The sequence below is a fragment of the Pelmatolapia mariae genome, linkage group LG4 (genome assembly GCF_036321145.2).
Source record: "Pelmatolapia mariae isolate MD_Pm_ZW linkage group LG4, Pm_UMD_F_2, whole genome shotgun sequence".
Classification (NCBI taxonomy): domain Eukaryota; kingdom Metazoa; phylum Chordata; class Actinopteri; order Cichliformes; family Cichlidae; genus Pelmatolapia; species Pelmatolapia mariae.
The window spans coordinates 8,878,945-8,896,512 of record NC_086230.1 but is presented as its reverse complement, the minus strand read 5'-3'; positions in this window follow the sequence as shown (position 1 = coordinate 8,896,512).

Below are 17,568 nucleotides of genomic sequence, written 5' to 3'. Positions count from 1 at the left end.
CACGAGATTTTTTTTTCACCACTTTCCATTATGGTGCGCTCCTGAAACTGCTGCAAAAGCTCCTATTTTTAAGCACTGTCATCATTTTTACAAGCCTTCATCAGCATGTTATTGTCGCACAAGATGAAGTTAAGCGAGTAATAAACTCTGTGCACGGTCAGAGACTTCCACTGACTCATCTCACCCACTGCATTTGACCCGATTGCCTAAAAAACTGCCTAACACACTCACATGCGCACGCCCACAAGAACAGGAACGCGCGTTAGAGCGAGCACAGGTTCGAGTTCTTGCTTGTATCATTTATTTTTTTTAACATTCTTTTTCCTAGCACTGTAAGCCTCGTTATCTCCTCGGGTTTCAAAGCGAGGCATCCGCCGGCGCCGACAAAGAGCGCTCGCGTTGGTTGACAGCCGTGCCAACAGCTGCAGCCCCCTGCCAGAAGCGCACAATACGAGGCACTTGTCAAAACTTAAGAGGGGAGTCATTCAAAGCATGATGGGCCAATCTGCCGTGGAGGTATTCAAGCTCCGCGGTGCGATGCCAAATGGGGGAAGAGTCGGCAGAAAAGAAAAAGTGATGACTCACTAAACTTCCCAAAATCCCCCTCTCCCTCCCCCTTCCTGGTTTACTGGAAATGGAATGCTGTTTTTTTTGTTTTTTTTTTCCCTCCAGTCTCAGACGTTCATCTTCTTGACAAGCTGCGGGGTCAGGGCCTGGGTTAATGTTTGTCTGTGGGACTGTTTCATCCCTCTCGGTAGGGGCAAATCCGGCAAACGTGTTTAATTATGTGAGGCAGACATGTGAAAGTTTGTTAGCGGTGCGGGGGAGGGCTTGAGTAGCTGGAGTGCTCATTTGTGAAACAGATAAGTCTTTGTGCCTCATCATAACCGGGCCTTTTATACCAGTGATTTATGCTGTTGAGGGTTTGGATTTACCAACTGTCGCATTAATTCACTGTTAATCTAAAACGGATAAGGGGATCAGCTGAAATGAGCTGCTTAGTTTTACGTTTCCTAAAGAGATTTCAATAGACCTGACTGTTTTAAACCACTTCGGCAACTTTATAAGCAGTTTTGTTTGGCCTCTAAACCATTTGCAGACATTTCTGATGCCTCGAGGCACAAACACACTGTTTACAAAGCACTTAAACGGTTATTTGAGGTTCCAAATATAGAACAGCATACTTTCGAGGCGTGCTTTCTAGCTTTTTAGAGCTTTCAACCACATCTCATTGCTATCATCAGCAAATAATGCAAGTGCAGGTGGCATTATTTTCCCCAAGTTCAATTTATTCTAATTTAAAAAGAAACATTAAACCCCAACAGTTATCTCAGGGCACTGTGATATTAGGAAAAGAACGTTCGAAGATGCCTTGGGAGCAAGCATTTGGTGACAGTAGGGATAAAGAACTCCATTTTCAAAGAAGGAGAGCTCCTGCTGAAGCAGACTCAGGGACGGTTGGGGGAACATGTAGATTTCCATCTACACGTTCCCCCAACTTGCCTTTGACTCGATTGGTCAGTGGCGTAAAAATGTCCTTCCTGGTCTTCCTTCAGCAGTGACCTTTGACCTGAATTTCCTGGATGCTGCCAGCAGTGTTTTTTCCTGCTGTTTTGCTAATGTTTTGTTTCCCACGGATGCTTCATGAAGTTTTTGTGATCTCATCCACCACTCAGTCATCCTCTCTGGGGCAATTTTGTCTTCGGCATGCATGGGGTTGTTCTTTCAGATGTGCAGTGGTTTCTTTGCTTCTTTTAATTTCACAATGGCATTTTTCCAGCAAGTTTAATTTCACATCACCTATTATTGAGGAATTTTCTTGACAGTGTTGTCATCTTTCAGCCAATCATGCACGCCCGCCTCTCTGTCAGGGTAGATATTTAACTCCTCATTTAGCTCGATTAGCAACAATGTCAAAGTCTCAGAGAGAGCTAGACAAGACTGCACATGCTACCTGCTTTACTGGTTAACTAACAAAACTGCAGTTAACTGAAGAACCATTGTTAAGGAGCAGCTCATTGTTTATCATAAAACATCAGAACCCATCTACAGAAAGGATGTTTACTTCCTATTATTGTCATTTTGACTAATTTGGCTCTCGAGATACCTATTTACTGCGGTAAATAGGAAGTAATGGATTTAATCTGCTACTTTAATTAAACCTTTCTTCTAAAAAGAACACAAACTTTTTATCATTTTTTGACAGTATTTTAAAGCTTCTAAATGTTTTTTAAATGCTAGCATTCTGCTAATTTATGATTATTTGCCTAATAATTGATAATACACTTTCTCTCGATGTTTGATACATACAGTGGATGTGATGACGGTAGTAAAAAAAAAAACAAACCCCAAAAAAAAGTACATGTGTGAAAAACTGATACCTCCTCTTAATCCACAACTTGGCTTTGACTAACTAACAATTAACTAGCTAGGTTGCATTAGTAAAACTAATAAAATGTAATTTAATAAGATATATTAAAGGGAGATCTCATCAGCCAATCAAAGGACAGCAACTCAGTGGATCTGCTGAAGTTCAAACCGAGGATCAGAACGTGACATGGTTGTTGGTGCCAGACAGGCTGATCTGAATGTCTCACAAACTGCCAAAAACTGCTGAGATTTCTCCCACACAACTATCTCTCAAGTTTACAGAGAATGGTCTAAAACTATCCAGGGAGTGGCAGTTATAATGTTAATGTTTTTCTGATGCCAGAGTTCAGAGGAGAATGGCCAGACTGCTTCAAGCTGATAGGAAGGTAACAGTCCTTACGAGTCAAATCATATTTAACTTGCAAGGACTGAAAACTCTGTAATGTACCTTTGTGTAAAAATGAGAAATAGGTTGTTTGTCCCTTATTTATCCAAAATTTAAATCTTTTGGCTGAAAGTCTGTGTCATATGCACACCGCCTAAAGATTTTTAGTATACCACTAATTTCACATGTCTTGACCACTTTCTGCCATATTTTCAGAGTGTGATTTAGCCAGGGATCAAGGCCTACCAATTGGTAAGCAAGTCCCTTATCAGCAATTGCAACCTGTAGAGGAAAATTGTAGGTCACTCCAAATTCTATTGTCTTCCAATTGGCTTTATACTCTGGGTTACACCAGTGTAACACGGGGATTAGTTGTGAAGCATAATAATAATATCTTAAACATCGGAGCATTGCTCCCCCACTTTCTTTTCTTAATTGTAAGACAGAAAAAAAACGGACTCTAGGTCTTTTCCCCTGCCGTATGGAACAGGATATCCATTTATCCCATTCCATAAATTGAGTGTCACTCACTCTCACTTCTATTGGTAAGGTCCTAAATAAATACAATAACTGCAGGAGGACATTCATTTTCACAGAGTTTATCCTTGAATTTGAATTAAGGAAGGTTACAAGATTCCATCAGTGCATATATATATATATAAATTATGGAATGCCGTTTAAGAAAATATTATATATATATATATATATATATATATATATATATATATATATATATATATATATATATATATATATATATATACATATATAATATTACAATGAGAGTCTAAATATATAGAATGAAAGCTGATCACATGATATGGGTCATTATACCATTTTACATCTCAAAGAGGAAGGCCAAGATAAGTGATAAAAACAAATTTGACGTCACTTTTCATTAAGTATATTAAGAAGATATATATGCAAGTTTCATTTTATATATGCAAGTTTCATTTTATATATTTAAGTTTCATTCTATATCTGCAAACATTGCCACTTTTTGTTTCCCGCCCGCCACCGTGATACCTTTAAAAGCTTCACACTGTCGTATTAATTGACCGAGAGGTTCAATATAGGGCAAAAAGGAGGGGAGAGATCGGGCAGCCCTGCCTTGTGCCCCTCTCCAGGATGAAAGAATCCGAAAGATCCCCATTTATCTTTATGCGGGCCCTTGGCTTGTTTTACAGAGTTTTTATTAAAATTATAAAATTGGGCTTGAAACCAAATTTTTCCAGTGCTTTGTAAAGAAATAACCATCTGACTGAGTTGAAAGCCTTCTCAGCATCTAATCCTACAATCATAGCCTTGATTTTGTCCCTAGCTGTTTGTTCTAGTGCTTGTAGTGATCTTCTTATATTGTCAAAAGTTTGTCTTTGCTGAATAAAACCAGTTTGGTCTTTGCTTACCTTTAATAAAGGCAGTGCCAAAGAGACTTGTAAAACCAAAGAAACCAAGTCTCCAAAGCCTGAAAGCCTGTGAGCAGTGATTCAAACCAAAAGATCTGAAGCAATGGCACCATGAAGCTATCCACCTACCTTCTCTGCCATCCACTAAAAATGTCAGTGACCAACAGGTATGAGATGAGGTATGGTTTTAGAAAAGCTTGCCATTAAAAATTGTGTGATCCAGTCCTTGTCTGATGTCGCAAGCATTGCGCACACAGTGCTAAAAGTACTCTAGTCTGGCATTTATAAGTTAAAGTTAGTTAAAGTGACGACTGTGTCATACTTTGAAAAAAAGAGGATGCTAGAAAGAATTTGAGGAATTTGTAACCAGATCTTTGAACTTTTGTGATCATGGTAGCATATTTTACTATAAAAAACAATATAGTGCTGTAGTGCATCAGTAAACAATATATATAGTCTACAGTGATAAGGTAGTTCCAAAGTATGTCTAAAACAAATTTCTGTCATAATTGCCGCTATAACTGGAGCACTTACCTTCTCCCTTCCTTTCTCAGCCCTTAAAAGATGTGATGTCAACCCCTCCTCTCCCCAGATGGCTGTTTCCCATACAGCGGGACCCTACCTTCAAATGTCAACTTCATGAGTACATCAGTACTGACCTCGACAGTCAAGCTGTGATTTTGCAGCGTGATGATGATGATGGTGATGATGCAGTATTTCTAACTGTGAAGCAGTGGGAAAATATCCAGTGCAAGCTGCTATGCATCCCCTTCTTTGCACGCTACAGACTATGGAAACCCTTCGATGTCTGGCACAAAAATGTTTGTGCCAATAAGATTACTTTGGCCATGGAGTCACTATAAAAAAAATGTATTTTGTATTTCTTTCTTCAGATGCATTGAAAAATTGTCAGATTTTTGGATATGATTGAAATATTCTGGTTATGTTGAATTTTAATTTGAAATTAACATGGGATTTTATTTGTATGTTTTTATATGTGTGGAAGGCACATATAAATAGGCAATAAATATGAAAACGCACCCTCTTTGAAAGTCAACCTAAACAATGGCGTCTACCTGCAAAGTATCAAGCAAAGCATCCGGGTCAGTGGTTTTCCTGCATTGTTTTCCTTAGATGCCATGGCGTCCTGGCAGCTTTGAATTGCCCTGATGTATTTTTCTCCTTCAAAAGCCATTCCAGATTGTATTTGCTGCTGTACTCACACATGTTTGAGCACTTTCTGAGAATCTACAAGGAGAATGAAAGTTTGGATTTGGATGCAGTGCAGGGACAGGATCATGGTAATGTACCATTAGAGCTTTCTGTAAATTTCTGTGTTTTTCCTCTTAGTTTTAAAAAGAAAAGGGGTTTGATTTGCCAGGTAATTGGACTCTTAAAAAAACACATTCATGTGTTGCCACTGGGCGTATCCTTGAAATATGACAAATGTTCTCCCTCATAATATGCTTTTTAATATTTATTTAACTCTTGCTTTGGTCATATCTGTCCTTTCTAAGCCTGCTGCTTTTCTTTATTACATTTTTTTTGTTTTGTTATGGAAATACTTTGAGTTTACTGCCCAGACAGGATTCATATGACTCAGTGTGATATCACTTGTGTCCTTGCAAAATGTATTTCATTTTGTCATTTAATACTTCAAGCTGTCACCAAATACAGATACCTTCAGAGACTATTACATAGTATTATTTCTACTATATTAATGACAAATATTATTCTGTTCTTGTAGCCAGCGGTCAGTTTACAGTTTCATTCCAACTGTCTGTTGAAGCTTCTCTAAGATGTGAATCAATTCCATAGCTTGGATCATAGACCCCATGGTTTGATTGTTCTCAGCAAATTAATTTGTTCTGAACAAGTTTGGCAGAATTATCTCTACAAGTAAAAGTCAGTGTGCGTAAGGATACACACATGGAAACTCTCTGATCACTGTAGGTTTAGGTAACAGTACACGGTCAATCAATTGTTGTTGTCTATGTAATGATTTTTTTCATTACTGTCCCTTTTTTTGTTGTGTTCTTAGATTGATGGTTGCTATTTTTACATTAAATTATAAATGCTTTTAATATTCTTTTTAATATTCTTGGAAACACCGGAGAGGGCAGCATGGTGGCACGGTGGTTAGCAATGATGCCTCACAGCAAGAAGGTCCTGAACTGCAGGTATTCAGCAGAAGAGACATCTCGGTCCATCAGCATAACTTTGTGCTGAACATTGGGGGAGTCAAGATCTCTGTCTAAATAAATAAATAAAAGATGATTAAACATGCAACTATTTTGCTGGTAATAACTGAAATGAGTAAAGAAAATCAACAACCTATTTATGCAAGATAATTCATAATTTTATTGGGGGGGTCATAACCCCTCTAACCCCCCTGGAAATTACGCCCCTGTCTCGGTCTACTGCTTGTGGACAAAGGACAGCTCAAAGAGAAGCTTGTGTTTTCTTCCCTCCGAAATCTGGAGGTTAGGATCAGCCTAAATGCACATGCATGCACTCAATAACTCAAAAACTTATTCCATTGAAATTTACAATTTTTTTCATTATTGTTTTGTTTTGTTTTTTTGTTTTGTTTTTCCTACATTTACTGTTGATTGTTTTTGTGTAAAAATGTGGAAATGTTTTTGACCAAAAAATGTGATTTAAGGTCATCATTCACACGCTCACCCAACTCACTAAGAGGAAAGTAGATGCCATAATGACTGAAGTTCGTAAGGCTGAAGTTGAACGACAGATCAGTCCCTTTACTACAGCTCAGCTGGCTGACTTTCTCACATTTCTGGATGAGATTGAGGAGACGGTGAGATGTTCCTGTTTAATAATTAAGTGTGATAAACCAATAAAACACAGCAGCTTGTTTTCTTTTTCCGCAGCTTTCTTTTTCTGATTTACTCGACTCCATATTTCCATTTCTCGTTTTGCTAACAAAGAGCTGAAATCAGTATCCGAAATGTACGATCTGATCAACGTGTACTCAGTCCCCACACCACCAGAAAATCTTGCTATGCTTAAACTCTGTGATGACTCGTTAGATGATATCATGTGGAAGGAAGCGGAAGAACGGGATGCTACTATGAAAAGGTTTTGCAGCTCCCTGAAGAAGGATATAAAGGAACTCAAACAGGAGAACATGGAAATCCGGTTTAAATTGCCGGTATGAGAAGATGATTGTTTTGTTTTTAATTTTGTTGTTCTTTTTCTATTTAGTAATGTTACCTAATGCATAATTAAAAACTACATTTGGTATAATTAAAAGCTTGTGCATTTTAATGTGCAGGATCCACAAATTCTAGACATCAATGCTGATTCATCACAAGTGCATCTGCTGTTGGGGGAGATCCAGATTTCCATAGAAAAGCTACAGGCCAAAGCTTCCTCCTGCACATCCTACCAGAAGAAATTCAAAGTACTCTAATTCTTTCAGTGTAAACATATTTCATAGAAACTAGATCAAGCCATAAAAGTTTCAATGTGTGCTAAAAAAAGTGATACAATAGAGAACTGGTCATGTTTAATTTTTTAAGCCAAAATTCTGACCAACCAAGAACCACTTACTCTCACATCCTGTTTTTAATTAATAAAGATCAAGGGGATCACATCCGAGTCATTGGAGGAGCGAACGGCAATGTTAAAGCTAAGGCAGTTTCTCTGGACCTCTCTGGAGCAATGGGACCTTTTACAGAATGGATGGCAGCAGGTGAGGCGCAAACGTTGAATTCTGTACCTACAGCGGTGAAAGCAATTATTTCACCCACCTGTTTCCTCACTTACAAAGGAATTATCAGTCTAAAATTTTTTATGGTACTTTCATTTAATTGAGAGACAGAATTAAATATCAAAAACTACAATTCAATTTGCATGCCATTTGGTGAAATAAATATTTGATCCCCTACAACCCAGCCAAACTACTGGCTTCTATTGATTGACTGTGCGCACTAAGATTGCAATCAATCACAGATACTCCTAATCTCAACTCGTAATGTGCATAAAGCCCACCTGTCCACAGAGTCAATTTCTTCCATTCAAACCTCTCCACCACCACTGCAGCTATCAAGGGACATCAGGGAAAAGACTGTAGACCTGCACAAGACTGGAAGAAGCTTGGTGAGAAGATAGAAGAAATATGAAATGACCATGTGTGGAGCTCCATGAGAGCTCTTGCCTCATGGAGTGATGATGATCATGAGAAAGCTATTATCCCAAAACTACATGGGAGGAGTTTACTAATGATCTGAAGGCAGATGGGACTACCGTCACCAAGAACAGCACTGGTAACACACTACACCATAACTGATTGAAATCTTGCAGGTCCCCCTGATCAAGAAGGTCTTAAGTTTGTCTCTGAACATCTAAATAATTCAGAGAAGACCTGGAAGAAATTGCGTGGTCAGATAAAGGTAACATGAAGCACTGGCATCAACTCGACCTGCCATGTTTGGAGGAAGTGAAATTCTGAGTATGACCCAAAGAACGCCAACCCCAGGTAGAAACATTAAGCTTCAGGCTGTTTTTCTGTAAAGACAGGATGACATCACTGCATTGAGATGCCAAGGACAGGGGCATTTACACAAAATCTCTGGAATCTTTTTCCCTCAGCCATGACACTGAACAACACTGTGGATGGATCATCCACCATGACAATGACCCAAAACATACCGCCAAGGCAACAATGGAGTGGCTAAATAGGAAGCACATTAAGGCTACTGAGTGGCCTATCCAGCCTCCAGACCTTAATCCCAATAGAAACTCTATGGAAAGACTTGAAACTTTTAGCTCTCATGCAACAGTCAAGAAACCTCTAAATCTCTAGAGGATTAGAGAGTTTCTGTAAAGAGAAGTGGGCCAAAATCTCTCCTGTGTGCAAACCTGTTGATCAATTACAAGAAAAAAATTTCATGGATATTTGGATGATATTCTGTCTCTCTCCATTAAAATGAAACTACCATAAAAACAAGAGACTGTTCATCTCTTTGTAAGTGAGTCAATTTACAAATTCAACAGGGAATTAAATGATTATTTCCTCCACTGTATAGCAAGTATATCCATACTATAAAGTACAGAAATATGTATGAATGTCATCAGCTCTACTGTGTACTTTCATTTTACCCATCGCTAGAGCACACTTCAACAACTGGACATGGAGCAGTTTAACGCACAAGTCAACAAATACAGCAAGTATTTCAACCAGCTTGAGAAGGGCCTGCCACGTAACAAAAAAGTTCCCTGTCTGAAGAACAAGGTGGACGTGATGATGCACAGAGTGGGTAGAAAAAAGTGTTATGAAATATCTGATATTTTTTGTGGCATAGATAATGTTGTCAGCAGCCTCTTTTTAAAATTATACCATATTACAATATGGGCTGAAAGTAATTCATTATTTTTGTGACTGCCCAAGTGGTATTTATGTGTTCTTTCTTTAGCTGCCTGTGATCACTGATCTTCATAACCCATGTCTGAAACCAAAACATTGGAAGACCTTGGAGTCTTTGGTGGGGACTTCCCTCAATGCGGATAAACTTACCATAGCTGGTTTAGAGGAGCTGAGTATTTTTTCATACGGCAAAGAGGATAAGTGTACTACTGACTGAATACACAACACATCCTAATACCTAATAAAAGTTACAGATTGATTAGAGGTCCAAAATCATATTTATCGGCTCATCATTAAATTGCAACTAGAGTTATTAAAATGCAAACTCCTCAGGAAAAAAAACAACAAAAAAACATCTAACACAATAAATAACTTTTAGGTTTCAGGACAAGCTTCAGGAGAGGCTTCAGTGGAGACCACATCTCAAAGGTATGTGGATTACATATAAATATTTATACAGATATTATATCTCAGTAAAAGTACTACAATAAAAATTGCATTTACATATCTCTCTATTTAATATTCTATGCCCTCATTTTATACCCAAATATGAGTCAAAGACACTCCAATGTTACTTGATTTCAGAGAAAACAAAGATAATCTATTCGTGTAAAAGGAAAGACACAGTTAGCTACATTTGCTTAATCATCAGTGTGACATCAGATCAGATTTGCTGGGTGTAGGTGTTGGGCGTGGCTCGATACGCCAGGGTGCGAGGGCCCTCTCAACGCTGCTTGCAGCTTTAATTGTGTTTGTAATTCAGCTGTAATGCTGTAACTTCTAATATCTTGCCCACATGTTTCCATGAGCTGGGCTAAAGATCCAGCTGAATTTTCACCTCTTTAACACCTCTTAAACCTTTGCACTAAAATCTTTGCAAAGACAGATTTTATGGCCAACCACTGAGACTTCAGTACTAAACAAACAGGTAGTACAAGACAGTATTACCAAGAAAGCACTTTTGCCTTCGTCTGTAATCGAATATTGAATTTTAATTTGATTTGCTGTATATCAGGTGCAGGCACCAAGTGCTGAAAATTACACTGCTTTCAATTTAACATTTTCATCTGGGTAATTTATGTGGATGCTTGTGCCGTGCATGTCTGTGCATGTTTGTGTGCAGCCTAATTTGTTGCCTTGCTTGTATGACTGAATCCGCTCTGATGTGGAGGAGGAAGGACAAAGCTTGGGGGATAAGCTTCCCTTCTTCTCTGCTCCCCCCTCCCCCAGTTCTCCTTCTCTCTCAGCAGTGATGAGGTTTACAGTGGAGTTACAGTCAGCCCGTACGCAGCAGTGTTGATTGCGGTGGACAGGTCCAGTAAACATCGCCTGTGTGATGCTGAGTCAAGTAAATTGTCACTGTGGATGAAGAGCCAGGGCTTCACTCAAGCCGCACTTGTTGACAACCTCTATCTCTCTGCCCTCGAAGGCCGGCTGTGTAATTTAGGCTGGCAGGGCAGGGCATCAATTAAGTTAGGCTGGCTGCAGAACACAGAGTGAGGTACAGAAGGGTGAGGATCGTTTGGGCGTGCTTGCTGGGAGTGTGTGCAGCAGAAGAATAGGGAAGTTGTGCAAGGTCGAAGGTGTGGTTGACATTTTTGGCGTGCGTTCACAGCCCATTAGGATCTGGTCACACACCCAGCAAACGGTCAAGAATCGTGGTTTTTGAGATGAGTGCTAATAAAGTTAATAGGTTCTTATTTTTTGTGGTCAATACTAAAACAGAGCTAACATGCAATTTAAAACATTTGTTGTTCCTGCTGTCTGTACTGCAAGTGGAGTGCACAACTTGATCCGCAACTAAGCAGTCTGCAAACTGAAGGATCACCACTTGATTTGAGCATTAAATTCAGTCAATTGTGCTGTCACTTAAACTAAAATTGCATTCATTCTGTTTTATTTTTTTCAGGAAATGATGGAGAGGAGAAACAACTTTTGGTGCACGTGAGGGTGTGTGAGCGTTTTTCATTTTTGTTTTATTTAAAGAAATTAAAAAATGTAAGCCAGACCTTAAATCCTGGTCTTACAAAGCACTCGATCCAAACACAAATAAACCTGACTACCTTGGCAATAACTTCTCTAATTCTCTGGATTATTGACACTGATTGTCAGCTTTACTGGCAAAACAGGACTTGTAGCAAGCGCAGTCTTGTTAGCCACACACCCTTCCAATGTCAGTCCAGCCAGCCTCCACCTGCATGACCGCTCCACCGAGTCCTCCACATGCAGCATCCCTGTAGGACACACTATTTTGCTAAAGGGTGTGTGAATTATGTTTGTAAAAAGCAAACAGGGTGTAGGAAAGGCTTGGCTGGTGTCAAAGAGGTGAAGAGTACTGCACGTTCTGCTATTGTTACAGTTCATCGTGGGTACATGAGGTGTGTTGGCAGGTTTGTGATCATGTGATGGGAGGAGCAGGCTTAAGAAGTGTTCCTCTAACCTGTTATTAGTCCAGGATGGTTATTATTGCACTTACGACCGCAAAATAACACCGTATTCAAACTCCTTTTAGCCACACTCCAAGATGGAATAATAGCTGTTTTTATATAGAACACATCTGATGACAGCAATATGATGTTGGTCCTTGTAAGCAGTGAAATAGACGTGCAAATTTGCTGGCCTAAAAATTTGTGTATAAGAACAGCTGATGTTTAAAAGTGAGCAAAGCAGCTGTCGTCTGTAATTGAAACAGTAACACAACACAGACTTTGACAAATACAACAACAGGGACTCATCACAGCTACAAGTGTATATTTCCAACACAGCTCAAAACCAAACTCACACTATATGGTCATTTATTTTTATCCATGCTAGTACTATGAATGAATGAAATGCCATTAAATGGTGTATTGCCATTTGTGTTCCCCAGAGGATGAACCCTAATGACTTTGGTACCTTCCTAGCTTTAACACTTCTGCCTGGACAGATCGACTTTTTGCCTTTCTAACCTTCCATTTTATACATTTTGGCTATTCTAAAGTATCAAAACACTTACAGGACTCATGACTGACAAGTCATAAGTTTTACAGTCAGATCCCGCTTTTATACTGTCTATGGTTCTAACTAGCAAATATTAGCATGCTAATGCTACAATTTATAGATAGCAAACCCACTGCATGTTGATTCACAACAGTGTTAGCATTTTGGCCAATGCAATGTTGGTTTTATGGTGCAAGAACAGATCATATGCAGAAGAGCTGAAGCCTTGGTTAGCGAGTTGTATTCATAAATGTATTTATGTGTCTTCAGAGACTCAGACGGCTGCAAATTAGTGCTAAGTAAGTAAAAACTACATTTTTAAACCAAATCTAGACAAGCACATCTTATTTACTATACACCAGGCCATATTATCTATTATTTATTAAATCATTTCATTAAAAAACACAAAATGCAGTGATACAAATAATGTAGCAAGGTAAGGCTTAATAGACAGCAGCTAGCTACAGCTGCTGGCGTTTGTCACTCGGGCTGTCATCCTTTAGTAAAAACCAAACAAGTGCTTAAAAAAATCCCCTTATATTTTTATTATAGGGGAAATTATCTACAGAGGCTAAATCAACTTTTGTTTTTTAAAAACATAGAAGTTACAAAGTTGAAGTTGGGTATTTTAATGTGGTGGTTTATGGGGACTTTAAATGAGAAGGAGGAAGAGGAGGGAAGGTGTTTGGCGCTTTTGCAATGGCTTCATTTTTCAGGTTGCCACTGGGGTAAAGATCACACCTGCTAAAGCCACGGAACATTTTCACTGTAATAGTGAGAATATCAACATCTGTCTATGTCAGTGAGCTCACAGAGCTGGAGGTCCACAACTGCACCCAGTATGTTTTAGTGTGTGCTAATACTAGTGCTAGTATTAGCATTTAGACACAGATTTTAAGAACCCACTATCCGTTTCTGCTGGTTTCGATGGAGTGCAAGTTGCTGTCTCATCCTTCAAGTGCATTGTGAACTTGCAAACAATGGAACCAGGTCTCACGTTGCCCAGGAGGAGCTGCGCACCTGATCCCCTCAAGGGGATTGGCCCTAATCACAGGGACACATGGAGGGACTCTCCCTGTGAGGAGGCACTTGTTGCCAGTCCACTATGACTCACTCGCGCTGGCCATGTGCTGCCTGTTTGTGTGTGCGTGTGTATGTGTGTGTGAGGGAGAGGGTGAGGCTTGGAAACAGAAAGCGAGACTGAGAGAGGGACTTTTCAGAAACACAAGAAGGGAGTAAATCAAAAATTAATAGCACAGGCAGAGCAAAAGCAAGCAGAGCACACCTGTTTTACAGATACAGTGCAGGACTGTGAAGGGTCTCTGCTACCACACCACTGCTGATGCCTCCTCCTCCTCCTCGGACTCTAGCTTGACATTTACAGTGGGGCAAACTTGAAAAGAACAGAGTGGGGTTGCAGTCCCTGCAGTTGTAATGAGTCATGTTAACATTCAAGTGTGGAGGTCATTTTAGAGGCTGTTGCATAACATGAGTGAAAATTAGCTGCTTTTAAGCGGCACCAGCATAACAATCACTCAATCACCTGAGAGCTGAGCTGACAAGCTGTGTATTTTGGAGAAATGTGTTATTTCAAAAGTGGCTTATCAAAGCAGACACATTTTAATGGTTCAACAGCCAGGGTTTATTCCCATGCAAGTGTTTCGAAATCTACACTCCCTACCGTGCTCCTGAGGCGAGTCTATTATTGAGTAGCTGCCTTTACCAAAGACATAAATCTGTGGTTAAAGAGCGAGGGAGGAGACAGCTGATAAAGCAGGGAGGGATATAAATCTCTATTTTTTCCTTCTCTCTCTCTCCTCCAGTTTTACATGTCCTGGCAGCACGTACCTATATGGGTGACCTCATGTCTAGAGAGGGGCTTTTCTAATCAAACTCTGCACACCCTCTGTTATATCCGAGGCCTGTCCATCTGTGTTTCGCGGTTTTGTTGTTTTCCTCTCCATGTAGCACCTGGAAAAGCTGCAGGGGAAATCAAGTGCTGCCAACACATTCCAACACATTCCTGCTCTAAATGCCTGGGCACAGCCGCAAATTGCTGGCATTCTCCGATTTAAAGGTGCAGCAGTTTTCTTTGTCTCGCCACACACCATACAACGTGTTCTCATGTAGGCATGGGCGTTCACAATTTATCAGTAACTTAATGGCTAATGTATGACATGGAAGTGTATCCCAAATGTTAGGTCCTTATAATCACCTTCACTTTATGATTTACAACACATGTGACACTTCCAGTTGTAATTTTACATTTTTTCCTTATGTACAAGGTCTTGAATAATCAGACCCTATATTATCTTAGATACCGCATATCACATCAGTAAAGCAGAAAACTAGAATGGGAGATAAAGCCTTCTGCTTTCAGGCCACATTCTGTACAACCAGCTTCCAGTTTGAATTTGGGAGACAGACACTCTCTCTGCTTTTAAGTTTAAGCTGAAAACTTATCTTTTGGATAAAGCTTGTAGTTGGGGCGTGACCATGAACCCTCACTTGGTTGCAACGCAATAGACCGAGGCTGCTGGGGGGTTTCCCATGATGCACTGAGTTTTTCTTCTTCACTCACCTTTTTCACTCTCTGTGTTTATACACCACTCTGCAATTAATCATTAGTTATCAATACTCTCTGGCTTTCTTCAACAGTCTGTCTTTTGTCCTGACTCCCTCCAGTTACCCCAAACTGGTCACAGCAGATGGCTACCCCCTCCCTGAGCCTGGTTCTGTCGGAGGTTTCTTCCTGTTAAAAGGGAGTTTTTCCTTCCCATTGTTGCCAAGCGCTTGCTCGTAGGGGGTCATCAGATTTGGGGGGTTTTCTCCCTAATGTTTTCTCCTAATATATAAGGATTTCTCCTTACATTTTAAGCACCTTGATACAAGTAAAATTGAATGTAAGTGAATTAAATGGAATGCAGCTTTTCCACAAATATTTGAATTGCAATCTCAGTATAGTACACCCTTTTGTTTATTTTACATGATGAGTTTTTTTTATCTTGATATTCCTTAGCATTTCTGAACATAAGAAAACCATCAGAAAGAGCCCAAGCTTTATTTCAGCTGGACATGGGGTTTACTGTCAATGAGTCATCGGCACTAAGCCTGTAAGGTTGTTATTAATTGGGGAAGAGAGGAAGAAGAATGTCTCGGGGAAAAAAAAGCCTATCAGATACACAGTCTATTTGATATAAGGAGAGTATTGGGACTACTCTGGGGGATTAATTAAAGGAATATTGCTGTTTTTTTATGGATACAGAAGGGTATCTGATGATAGAAAGGTATTTGTACTCCTTATGGATGTGCATATACACTCAGAGGCCACTTTGTTCAACTGCTCATTAGCATAAATGTGTAATCATTCAATCACTTTGCAGCAACGCAATGTGGCATCCTCTAAACAATCTGCTGAAGTTCAAAGTGAGCATCAGAATGGGAAAGAAAGGTCATTTAAGTGACTTTGAATATGGCGTGGCTGTTGTTCTCTAGGTGGACTGATCTGAGTATTTCAAAATAACTGCTGATCTGCTGGGATTTTCCCAGACAACCATCTCCAGGGTTTATAGAGAATGGTCTGAAAAAGAGAAAATATCCTCTGAGCAACTGGTCTTTGGGTGAAAATGCGTTATTGGTGCCAGAGATCAGAGGAGAATGGCCAGATAGGAAGGCAACAGTAACTTAAACTACCCTCATTAAAACCAGTCCATGCAGAAGCATCTCTCAAACCACAATACATCAAGCCTTGAAACACATGGGCTACAGCAGCAGAAGACCACATCTGATGCCACTCTTGTCAGCTAGGAAAAAGGAAACAGACTATGATTTGCACAGTCGCAGTAAAATTGAACAATAGAAGGTTGCAAAAATGTTGTCTGGTCTGATGAGTCTTAATTATCTCAAACTGGTTTCTTGAACAATCGCCAGATCTCGATCCAGTAGAGCGTCTTTGAGATTTGATGAAACAGGAGATTCACATCATGGATATGCAGCCAAAAATCAGCACCAGCTTTGTTATGCCACGTGTTAATATGGATCAAAAATCTCTGAGGAATAGTTGCATTAATGAAACAAAACAGTATTTCTTCACATGTCAAAAATATATTTTTACTACTATAGTGATTCCTGTTCTAAGACTTAACTGTAACAACTTATTATTTGCAGGTGATAAACTATTTGACTACATTTTTTGTTATGACAGAGATGTGCCATATATTTCATTATGATGTATAATTTTTGTTCCTGTTTTTTCATTGTTGATTGTCGATTGGCTGATTAGACTCCTCAGCTGGCTGTTTACCACTAGCAGGGTCCTGGTTTTGATTTGTTGGGGGTCACACCCACAAATGTCTCAGACATGCATCTGTTTCTGCTGCTATGCAGCAATAAATTTCCTATACACAATTTAATTATGTTCTGCTGATGATTTGGTGATAAATGTGCTATTGTAGGGAACTGCTGAACAGAGTAGGTTTAGGGGCTTTAGAAATGCATATTTTGTTAACCTGAATATGAATATATTTTTTCTCATATTTGCATTTTAACTATTTAGATTCAAGATAAACTTTTCCATACACATTGTGCACTCTGTGTTTTGAGCACTGGCGCTTGATTTGCAGTGCTAAATTAAGTTGGACATGTTGTCAGTTGAATTTGGAAAATAACCTTCTCGTGCAAACTCTCCCCACACACACACACACACACGTATACATCATTCTGAACGAAACAGGCCAAAGATCAAACCATCAAACAATAAGCAATAACTGACAGCGGAAATATGAAACAACTGTTGTTTCGATCGCCAATTCATAAGAAATTGAGATAACTGTCTTAGGAACATCGTAAATTGTTTAATCATTGCACTTTAAGACTTTTTTTTCTTTTTCTTTTTTTTAAAAGAGGAACTATCCTCATTTTTTTTTCCAAACAACAAAACCACAAACTTCAAAAAAAGAAATAATTACTCAATCTTTGCTGCTGGTCCTCCCACCTCCACCCTCCCAGTTCCCCCCAGAGGGAAGCAAGTGCGTCAGTGG